Source organism: Oncorhynchus gorbuscha, linkage group LG13, assembly GCF_021184085.1.
Source record: "Oncorhynchus gorbuscha isolate QuinsamMale2020 ecotype Even-year linkage group LG13, OgorEven_v1.0, whole genome shotgun sequence".
NCBI lineage: Eukaryota > Metazoa > Chordata > Actinopteri > Salmoniformes > Salmonidae > Oncorhynchus > Oncorhynchus gorbuscha.
Window position 1 is genome coordinate 66,426,603 of NC_060185.1, and position 12,420 is coordinate 66,439,022.

The following is a 12,420-nucleotide window of genomic DNA, read 5'->3' on the forward strand; positions in this document are numbered from 1 at the left end:
GTGGAGGCCAAACGCACTACTGAGCCTCATTTTGACTTGTTTTAAGTACATTACATCAAAGTTGGATCAGTCTGTTGTGTGGTTTTCCACTTTAATTTTGAGTGTGACTCCAAATCCAGACCTCCATGGGTTGATACATTTAATTTCCATTGATAATTTTTGTGTGATTTTGTTGTCAGCACATTCAACTTCAATTTTCCTGCCACATGATGCCATCTATTTTGTGAAGTGCACCAGTCTCTCCTGCAGCAAAGCACCCCCACAACATGATGCTGCCACCCCTCGCTTCACGGTTGGGATGGTGTTCTTCGGCTTGCAAGCCTCCCCCTTTTTCCTCCAAACATAACGATGGTCATTATGGCCAAACAGCCTTAGGTCATTAATATGGTCGAATCCGGAAACTATCATCTCGAAAACAAGACGTTTATTATTTCAGTGAAATACGGAACCGTTCCTTATTTCATCTAACGGGTGGCATCCATCAGTCTAAATATTCCTGTTACATTTCACAACCTTCAATGTTATGTCATAATTACGTAAAATTCTGGCAAATTAGTTCGCAATGAGCCAGGCGGCCCAAACTGTTGCATATACACTGACTCTGCGTGCAATGAACGCAAGAGAAGTGACCATTTCACCTGGTTAATATTGCCTGCTAACCTGGATAACTTTTTAGCTAAATATGCAGGTTTAAAAATATATACTTCTGTGTATTGATTTTAAGAAATCCATTGGTGTTTATGGTTAGGTACACGTTGGAGCAACAACAGTCCTTTTTCGTGAATGCACACTGCATCGATTATATGCAACGCAGGACACGCTAGATAAACTAGTAATCTCATCAAAAATGTGTAGTTATAACTAGTTATTATGATTGAATAAGTTTAATGCTAGCTAGCAACTTACCTTGGCTTCTTACTGCATTTGTGTAACAGGCAGGCTCCTCGTGAGGCAGGTGGTTAGAGCATTGGACTAGTTAACCGTAAGGTTGCAAGATTGAATCCCTGAGCTGACCAGGTAAAAATCTGTCGTTCTGCCCCTGAACATGGCAGTTAACCCACCATTTCTAGGCAGTCATTGAAAATAAGAATGTGTTCTTAACTGACTTGCCTAGTTAAAAAGATTAAATAAAGATGTTAAAAAAATATATATATATGTAAAATATATATAAATAAATACAAATCAGCAAAACCGGCGTCCAAAATTACAGATTTCCGATTGTTATGAAAACTTGAAATCGGCCCTAATTAATCGGCTATTCTGATTAATCGGCCGACCTCTAGTAATAATACAGTATAAACACAATTCCTTACATCTGCCAAGTGGAACAGAGATTCGTCCTTCTCTTTGAAGTGGGTCATCAACAAAAGAATGTCAGCAGTGGCTGTTAGATCATCATTGAATCTGATGTAACAGTCGATTTCATTCAGCAGGCACTGGATCTCTCTCCTTACCTTGGTCTTTTGGCTTTTAAAAAAGTTGACAATTTCAGGAGAGCTTGAGTCATGCGACTGTCAATCACGATGCCAGTGAGGGTATGGAAGTTGTTGCAGAGCCATACATAACCTGGTGAAAAGGAAAGGCCACTGGTCCTGGAGGTCACTGATGCTTGGAGGAGGACAAGTGTCCTATCCATTGTTACAGATCCTATCCATTCTTAATTTTCATTTAAAGAATACAAAGAAACAACTGTTAGTCAATGCGCTGCACTCCATATCTGCACAAGAGGACAAACCAACAATTTACTGAAACATTTGTTTTATTTTTATGTATTTGTCATTTCTGTCCCTTTTGTTGTATATGCCTCGCTCCCTCAAAGCATAAACCATTTATTTTGAGGGCAAACAAATGAACTATTTACACAACATTTTTAACCTTGTGTGTATGTGTACACTCTTTGAAAAAAGGGTTCCTAAATGGTAATTTGTCTGTCCCCATAGGAGAACCATTTTTGGTTCCAGGTGGAACACAGAAGAGTTCTAACTGGAACCAAAAGGGTTCTACATGTATACAAAAATGGATCTTCAAAGGGTTCTCCTATGGGGACAGCTAAATAACCATTTTAGGTTCTAGATAGCACTTTTTTTCATAACAATTACAGTTGATGTCGGAAGTTTACATACACCTCAGCCGAATACATTTAAACTCAGTTTTTCACAACATTTAATCATAGTAAAAATTACCTGTTTTAGGTCAGTTAGGATCACCACTTTATTTTAAGAAAATGAAATGTCAGAATAATAGTAGAGTACCCACCCTAGTCACACCCTGACCAAACCAAAATATATAGATAAACAGATATGTGGTCTCCCGGCTGCAAACCTGAACCTATAGGGGAGGGTCCGGGTGGGCGTCTACCCTCGGTGGTGGCTCCAGTTCTGGACGCAGCCCCCCTCCTTACGCTGATCCCTCCACTTTTGTGGAACCGGACCGTGGAGGTTACGAATCCCTTTGGCCCGGCAGTCTAGGGGGGATAGTATCGAGACCCGTAAAATAACTCATGCAAAGTGTAATAGTGACAAAGTAACGGTGAGAACGAAATAACCACAGACAACTAATATTTACCGTCAAACACTCAGGGTTTATTTGTAAACACACGGTAAGGGGGGGGGGGCAGGAAAAGGGGCTGAGCTGGACCCAAGGAAAGAAACAAATATCCAAAAATACCCCTAAACTAGACTAGCCTACTTCAATACAGCTAACGAACTTACCAAAAATACAGTGGGTGGTCCGCCCAGTTCTAACTAGTGTTTTTAACTAAGTTTACCTATGGGTAGTGTGTGCCCATGGGCGACTTGTCTTGGTTCCCCCTTTTCCCACCATCAAACACCATAACAAAAACAATACTCACAGGTGGGGACAAAGTGATATGGAGGTGCTCAAACAAAAGAGAGCTCAATACATAAAGAGTGCGAGATAGAGAGACATAGTAGGAGAGAGTGAAACACAGACCGTGTGACAGATCTACAGACAGATGGCATTGACAGAGAGATTGAGCTCCAGAGGAACCAACTGAATGGGTTTTTAAACCAAGAGAAAGGGGATGTGATAGGTCCCCGGACTGGGGACCGTCGCCGGAAGCTCTGGAAGCGCTGGAAGCTGTGGAGGCGCACTGGAGGCCTGATGCATGGGACCGGTACAGGTGGATATGAATAATCTGCTTGGACTGGCCGACCACGAAGTTAAGACGGAGCTGGACCTGAATTCAGCAAGTTTGCTGTATCCTGGGCACATGTACACATGACAGTCCTCATACAGAGATTTTTCAGATGCCCAGCTTAAATCAGGTTGCAGACCAGTTAACTCGGCCTAAGACCCCTAGACTTTGCGACTGATACAATATTCGCAGGCTAGTTATTCGGTTTCATAACACGTTCATGGCTGCTACTTGTTCACAAAAAGCTTAGTGTGTGTGACCCTACTGACTGAGAGTCAAGCCTGGAGAGAGGAACCTGATTCATTTGTTGAAAGTGTGTCTGAATGGTTATAGAAAGATTCCATTCGCAGAATTTTAAAGCATTTGTTCTCTCTAGGAATTCCCATATGTACCTCCTAGCTTAAACTATTAAACCTTAATAGGAATACACTGTAGTGAACCAATCATTTTTCTGCCATAATCAGATTTTCATTCCTTCAATGATTTACAGTCAGATTTAACGCTCACCTGACAGATATCATTGTGCAAAACCCTCATCTCCTTGGCCCATGCCAAACACACACTGTGGTCACACGTCACATCATGTCAAAAGCTTTATCCAGAGACCTAGTGCCCCACCCATCATTCCTCTGATACACCCTGGTGCTGCTTACATCTAAATCCTCCACACATGTTCCCCAGCCCTCCCTCCCTGCATTACAGCTGGTCACCATGTCACTAGTACAGTGGAACTGTAGCTAATGTTACTAGTGACAGTGTTGAGGATTGGCTAGCCCAGCCCTAGCCCCATACCTAGCCCCATCCCTAGCCCCAGCCCCAGCCCCATACCCATACCCAGCCCCATCCCCAGGCCCGCCAGTGTGGGCTATATGTAGGGAGGCCGCAGCAGTGGGGACTAGTGGATGGGACAGCTCAGTGGCTGGCCAGTGAGGAGGTCCTAACAGTGGGGGCTAGTGGATGGGACAGCTCAGTGGCTGGCCTGTGAGGAGGCCCTAACAGTGGGGGCTAGTGGATGGGACAGCTTAGCTCAGTGGTTGGCCAGTGAGGAGACCCTAGCAGTTGGGGCCAGGGATGCGTTTCAAGAATTTGTCACATGCACAAGTACAGTAAAATGCCTTTCTTGCATGATCTAACCCCAACAATGTAATAATTTATAACAATGTGATTCTAAAAATAACAAGGTAGAACAAAAACATATACAAATAAGAATAAGACGATAAAGTAAGGATAGCATATACAGGGTCAGTTCCAGTACAATATTTACAATGTGCAGGGATACTGTAGTGAGGTAGATATTTACATTTTATATTTAACCTTTATTAAATATATTTAAGAACAAATTATTATTTACAATGACGGCCTACCCTGGCCAAGCCCATGACGACGCTAGTCCAATTGTGTGCCGCCCTTTGGGACTCCCAATCACAACCGGTTGTGATACAGTCTGGAATCGAACCAGGGTCTGTAGTGACACCCCTAGCACTGAGATGCAGTGCCTTAGACCACTGCGGCACTCGGGGGCCGTGTATAGGGGTAAGGTGACTAGGTATCAGGATATATGATAAACAGAGTACAGCAGCATATATGATGATTGTATGTTCCTGTGTATCTCCTGTGTATTGGTAGAGCATGGCACTTGCAACACCAGGTTTGTGGGTTTGATTCCCACAGGTGACTAGTATGAAAAAAGTATGAAAATGTATGCACTCACTACTGTAAGTCACTCTGAATAAGAGCATCTGCTAAATGACTAAAATGTAAAAGTGTGTGTGTGTGTGTGTGTGTGTGTGTGTGTGTGTGTGTGTGTGTGTGTGTGTGTGTGTGTGTGTGTGTGTGTGTGTGTGTGTGTGTGTGTGTGTGTGTGTGTGTGTGTGTGTGTGTGTGTGTTGGGATATCAGTGTGTGTAGTGTGTAGGGCCCTGTGAATGTGCATAGACACAGTGCAAAGTAAGAATAAAATACAAAGGTCAACTCAGTCCGTGTAGCTATTTAGCAGTCTTATGGCATTGGGTTAGAAACTGTTCTGGAGCCTGTTGATGTCAGACTTGATGAACCGGTACCGCTTGCCATGCGGAAGCAGAGAAAACAATCAGTGGCTTGGGTGGTTGGAGTCTTAACGATTTTCCGACCCTTCCTTTCACACTACCTGATATAGAGGTCCTGGATGGCAGGCAGCTTGGTCCCAGTGATGTACTGGGCTGTCCACACCACCCTATGTTGCACCATGCGATCGAGGACTGTGCTGTTGCCATACCAAGCAGTGATGCAGCCAGTCAACATGCTCTTATTGGTACAGCTGTAGATCTTTTTGTGTATTGGAGGGCCCATGCCAAACCTTTTCAACCTCCTGAGGGAGAAGAGGCACAGTCATGCCTTTGTCACAACTGTGCACGTGTGTGTGGACCATTTTAAGTCCTTAGTGATTTGGACACTGAGGAACTTGACCTGCTCCACGGCAGCCCCATTGATGTAGATGGGGGCATGATCACCCCCCTGTTTCCTGTAGTCCACGATCAGCTCCTTGGTCTTACTTAGGCCCTAGTAGTGGGGGCCAGTGAGGAGGCCCTAGCAGTGGGGGCTAGTGAATGGGACAGCTCAGCTCAGTGGCTGGCCAGTGAGTAGGCCCTCATCAGCATTCGAGGCATGCTGTCACCTGTGTGGAGGATGGGAGGGAAAATAAATGAGTCTGCAAATTCACTGATTTGGTGCAGAGAGGCAAGTGAGGGGGATAATAGATTCTGTAGAGATGGAATGAATGAAACTGGTTAAAAGAGGGGGATACTTGGGAGGAAGAGGCCTGATGGAAAAGTTGAATATATTAGGTTATCATTGTGCAAAGCTGAATCTAGTTTGTAGCTCAAATGTGATTCCAATGTCATACTTGTGTGATTTGGTCTATTTAGTTGTCATTACTTGTTGTTTGACTGTTCAAGTTTGAAATAGGAATGTTTCTAATGAATACTGCATGCTGTTTGTTGACTCATGATAAGTCATTCATAGACTCGTCATTCAACCGTGCGTGTGTGTGCTTTTGCAGTGTGTTCGTGTGTGCTTGCGTCTGTGAACACTGCATGCGTGTGTGTACGTGTGTGTCTGCATTTGCGTGCATGTGTGCGTGCTGTGCTTTCGTTTGTGTGTGTGATGAGTGACCTGCCAGTGTTGCCGAGGCCGGCCTCCTAGCTGTCATTATTAGACAGAGGGGTCAGCTGAGAGGGCAGGGGGCACCCTCAGCCCTGCTTGTGTCAGTTGACCTGCCTGTCAGCACTGCCATGTGGGAACAGAGCTGCCGAAGCAAAACTCCCTTATCATCTCCCTGATAACATATTCAGACTCATGCAGCGACACATCTACATGTCTGGTTAAAGTACGGAACAGCAATGACAAAACATCTACAAGCATTCATTTGAAATGTATTTATTCAGCCTTTATTTAACTAGGCAAGTTGGCTACGAACAAATTCTTATTTTACAATGGCGTCCTGCCACGGTCAAACCGTCCCCTAACCCGGACGACGCTGTAACAATTGTGCACCGTCCTATGGGACTCGGATCACGGACGCGTGTGATACAGCCCAGGATCGAACCAGGGTCTGTAGTGACACCTCTAGCACTGAGATGCAGTGCCTTAGACCGCTGCGCCACTTGGGAGCCCTTTTTACAGGACAACGGATGTGTTTAGCCTGCATGCTTCTATGAGTGTAGCGTGTCTATTATACACAGATCAGGACAAAGAACCCGCTGGCGCCTTGATCATCAATGCAATTTTGTCAAGCACTTTTTGTGACCTTGCGTCAGTCAGTCTAAGGCACTCCATGGCCTGCTCTAAAGGCTGCCCTCTGCTGTCTCTTAAGGGTCTGTGCGGGTTAAGCTGTGGCAATACACTCAACAGCTCGAAGGTATGAAAAGCCTCCCTCTCTCTGTCAGATCTAACTGCCGCTTTGAATAATACATACGTAGTGTGTAAGAATCAATAGCTGCCAACGTCCTTATATCATTTCATACAGTTACAGTCTTTAGGCTAACAGTCTGTCCTGTATGAGCCTGGAACATAGTGATTACTCCTCCTCTCCTGTCACTATGTATTGGTTGAGTTTTCATTTCTCTTCACTATGATCCCATTGTTTGTCATGTTTAGTAGATCTTTGACAGTCCAGTTTATACTCTGTCTTTTCTCCATTGGTTCTGCGGGGCACCGGTGACTGTTTGCACAACAAATATCAGTCAGTCAATGCTGGTTAGCAGAGAGGCCGACAGAAAGTGAGCCCAACGGCTGTATTACTCAACCTGTACCATCGCAGATGGATGTTGCCTTGATTGATTTTAAATGTTGCTACAACAATGGCCATGTTTACGTGCATACCAATATCCTGTTATTAGTCGGGATACTCAGGTATTCTGTTTTTGAGTGGATGCATATAAACAACATATCCCGTTAACAATAACCCGAAATAAGCTCCTATCCCAGTTTTGAGGAACCCGAATAAAATCCCTGGGATAGGTTGAACTTAAACGGGATACTGTGGCATGTAAACTGTTGTTTTTCGCAGTCTGCGCAAGCTGTTTCATATACTATCACCAAGTGTGGACACTGACTGTAGGCCTCACATGTAGCCTATTATAATATTAACTCATGCAGAATTAAGTGTTTCTCGGGAACAGGAGTGGAGAAATATGATACATTTATTTATTTAATCTTGAGGAAATGTGAATGCGTGCTTAGCTTTATTTTCAGCGTCATAAATGCTGACCGTATTTAACTTTTAACCAGAATATGCATCCAAGATGAATTGAAATACTATCATAAGCATGTTTGATTGTTTTCACAGCTTTTCATTTCTGTAAAACTGGTCGAGAAACTGATGTCATTTGGAAATTTTGCACTGAAAATCTTCCCGGTCCCTAAACATCTTTGCTCCATGGGAGAGAAGTAGGAATGAAAGAGAACTTTACTGATGTCAACTATATTGTTGATGATGCATTCATTCTATCGATTTATGACATTATTCTGGTGAGCAAGGCTTTATTTAGTGTTCTAGAGCATCAAGAAATGATGATAAAGAAGATACATTTCCTGTATCTAAATAGCATACCTAATGTCGGAAATGATAAGCAGAAAAGGTTTTGGATCTATTTCATCCTGTGTGTCCTTCCTACAGAACTCTGGGGAGGAGGGAGTGTCGCGGGTACGAGTGACCACAAGGAGGAGCCCTCAGAAGGTGGAGCGTGTGTCGGTGCTGGTGAGCTGCTCTCACATCGAGACACCAAAGGTCAGTCACCAAGGGGTCAAATGAACGCTCCATAATGTAAAAGAGCCCAAAAAAGTTTCACCCAATCAGTGTCTCTCTCACATATCCTCTCTCAGCCTGCTCAACGAGTCGTCACAGGGCTGCCCTTAACGTCCTGAGATGTTTGTTATTTTTCATTAAGCTCAGTGACCTTATGAACATATTTATAATCAGAGGGCATTACAGCGCATGCATCACACGGACTCACAGAACTATCCCAGTGACTCAAATCAGTGATATTAGTTGTGATGACACAACCACCACAGCCTTTAGTACAATTCATCCTAATGTTGATATGAGAATATTCAGGATTATTGTAGATTTTGCTGATGTGGATTTCTAAAATTCGACATATATTTAGCATTTTCTATATTTGGGAAGGTTGAGGCTGAAACATTGCTTAGTTTAGGTTCATTCTGTCAAAAATGGAAGTGGCAAGCATGTTGACAGCTGTTTCAACTCAATATGTCAACACGGGGCAGATAATGGGGCCTGGTATTTCATGGTATTTAGCCTCTTAAAACTTGGCATGCTGTCATATTTTCAAATGTATGTTTGTCAGTTTAGACTATGTAAATCATGCATGTATGATGCATGTATGATGAATCATCAACGATTGACAATATGATTATACTGTATATCACTCTCTTTTCTGTATACATCAATGATGTCGCTCTTGCTGCTGGTGATTCTCTGATCCACCTCTACGCAGACGACACCATTCTGTATACTTCTGGCCCCTCCTTGGACACTGTTAACTAACCTCCAGACGAGCTTCAATGCCATACAACTCTCCTTCCGTGGCCTCCAACTGCTCTTAAACGCAAATAAAACTAAATGCATGCTATTCAATCGATCACTGCCCGCACCTACCCGCCCGTCCAGCATCACTACTCTGGACGGCTCTGACTTAGAATACGTGGACAACTACAAATACCTGGGTGTCTGGTTAGACTGTAAACTCTCCTTCCAGACTCACATTAAGCATCTCCAATCCAAAATTAAATCTAGAATCGGCTTCCTATTTCGCAACAAAGCATCGTTCACTCATGCTGCCAAACATACCCTCGTAAAACTGACCATCCTACCGATCCTCGACTTCGGTGATGTCGTCTATATAGTAGCCTCCAACACTCTACTCAACAAACTGGATGCAGTCTATCACAGTGCCATCCGTTTTGTCACCAAAGCCCCATACACTACCCACCATTGCGACCTGTACTCTCTCGTTCGTTGTCCCTCGCTTCATACTCGTCGCCACATCCACTGGCTACAGGTTATCTACAAGTCTCTGCTAGGTAAAGCCCGGCCTTATCTGAGCTCACTGGTCACCCGCGCAGCACGCGCTCCTATCAGATATATCTCACTGGTCACCCCCAAAGCCAATTCCTCCTTTGGTCGTCTTTCCTTCCAATTCTCTGCTGCCCATGACTGGAACGAATTGCATAAATATCTGAAGCTGGAGACTCACATCTCCCTCACTAGCTTTAAGCACCAGCTGTCAGAACAGCTTACAGATCCCTGCACCTGTACATAGCCTATCTGTAAACAGCCCATCTATCTACCTACTTCATCCCCATACTGGTATTTATTTATTTATTTATTTTGCTCCTTTGCACCCCAGTATCTCTACCTGCACATTCTTCATCTGCCAATCTACCATTCCAGTGTTTAATTGCTATATTGTAATTTCTTCTCCACCATGACCTATTTATTTCCTTAACTTACCTCATTTGCACTCACTGTATATAGACTTTTTGTTTTCTTTTGTTCTACTGTATTATTGGCTGTATGTTTTGTTTATTCCATGTGTAACTCTGTGTTGTTGAATTGCTACTCTTTATCTTGGCCAGGTCGCAGTTGCAAATGAGAACTTGTTCTGAACTAGCCTACCTGGTTAAATAAAGGTGAAATAAAAATAAACGATACCAGGACGACGGATGTGTTTAGCCTTATTCCACGATACCTTAGAATGCAGGGTTGTGACTCACCTGCTATCACACAGCCCCTGTGTCTGTCTTTCAGGGAAGGAGGGAGGGAAGGGCAGGCCTCCTGTCCATGTTCCCTACTACAACAGTACAGTACCATGGCATGCCTTGTTTTCACATGCCTTCCCAATCACAACATGCCCAGCGGCACATGGCAGCAGAATGCCCGCAGATGCTGGCTTTTCAGCTGAGCCGAGAACTAGTGCAAGGGGCGGGGGGAGGGGAGGGGGCTGCTGCCTGGGTTGAGACACGGTGATACAGGATCACTGTGCTCGTATGATAATGTAATATCTGCATAAAACCACTGTGACAGTACAGTTAGACTCAATGGTGTTCAGTGAAGAGCTGGGTCTGGATAATAAGGAGATGGGTGTGTATAGTGTTTGAGTTCATCTCTCTCGCATGGAGAGAGGGAGGGAGCCGAGGAGGTGGCAGGGGAGGGTAGGGATGGAGTGAATGAGCGAACGAGGGAGGAATAGAGGGAGAGAGTGGGGGAGGATGGAGAGAGCGAGGCGAGGGCCGCTGCAGTGCAACGCGCAGTCAGAGCTGGAACGGACACCCAGAGCTCAGCCTACCGCGGGTTGCCATGGAAACCACATTCCTCCTCCTGCCTGCATCCCTACAGACTGTTCTGACTCTCTCTCTCTCTCTCTCTCTATTTTTCATTGCTTCTTTTGCATCTCTCTTTTATTCCCAGTCATACTATAGACACACAGATGCATATTCAAAGATGTACATATACAAATGATGCTGTATTTATCATGGATCACATGATTTAGATACATTTGCTGCAGAGAATTAAATGCATAAATATACAGATGTGATTCTGCATTCTCATACATGGATACACACACTCGTCATTAATTCTCTCCATCTTTCTTTCTTCCTCCCTTCTTTTCTGCAGCATGCTACAGTCATTGAATTTCTTGACACTCACAAGGTGCCTATCTCTCTCCTGTGTATTCTGCCATATTCTGTCACTTAGCACCCCCCCTCTCTGTCTTTCTGCTTCTAGCCTGTCTCCCCTCACCTCCCATTCATCTATCCCCCATCACAGCTTTCTCTGTGCCCTACACCTTACCTATCCAACACCCCTACATCACCACTGACACTATTCTACTGACTTGCCATGTTCCTTATGTTTTCCTCCAACCCTGTTTCCATCTCTTCTCTATCTTTCTTTATCTCTCTCCCTCCCTCTTTCTCTCCTCTTTCTTTCTTTCTCTCTCTCTCTTACTCTCTCCCTCTCTTGCACTCTCTCTCTCTCTCCCTCTTTTGCTCCCTCCCTATCTCTCCTCTCTTACTCTCTCTCACTCTCCCTCGCTCTCTCTCTCTCTTACTCTCTCCATTGCTCCTCTCTGTCTATCTCTCTCTTATTTTCTCAATCTCTCCAACTACCTCACTCTCTCCCTCTATCATTATTCTATCAGTGGGATGTGCTGTGTTGGTGGAGCAGCTGTTCTCTGCCACTGTGGCCTATTAATAGGAGTCAGAGCCGTGGAGCCTTTGTTTCCTGTCTCTGTGTTTCTGGTACAGCAAACTGTCGCCTTCTTGGCAGGTTACATTGTATGTGTGTGTGTGTGGTAGCTCTACTAGCCCCAGTCATACCTCCACAGGTCAGAGTATTTCATCATGGACCCACTCCTTGTCTTATGTCAATTCCTCTGGATACATTCCTATTGTCCATGTTGACTATATCTGCTATACATTAAGTTGTTATTTCTCATATTCCTGGGGAGATGTCTTGCTATATATCTTTTCTTCTGAGGAGGATACAGGTTGATAATTCTCTGATGTAGAGTTTCATCCTGAGAGAGAGGGACCTGTGCCTCTAGCCATCTCCAAGCCTCCCTGCAGTTAATTAAGACAACAGGAGAGGATCAGGATGGGTTATGGTGTGACTGCTCCTTTAAGACAACAGGAGAGGATCAAGATGGGTTATGGTGTGACTGCTCCTTTAAGACAACAGGAGAGGATCAGGATGGGTTATGG

At 44.3% G+C, this 12,420-nt stretch overlaps 1 pseudogene; it reads left to right on the forward strand.

The window, feature by feature from the left end:
* The window catches only part of LOC123993358, a 131,515-nt pseudogene that overhangs the window by 22,187 nt on the left and 96,908 nt on the right, over positions 1-12,420 (forward strand).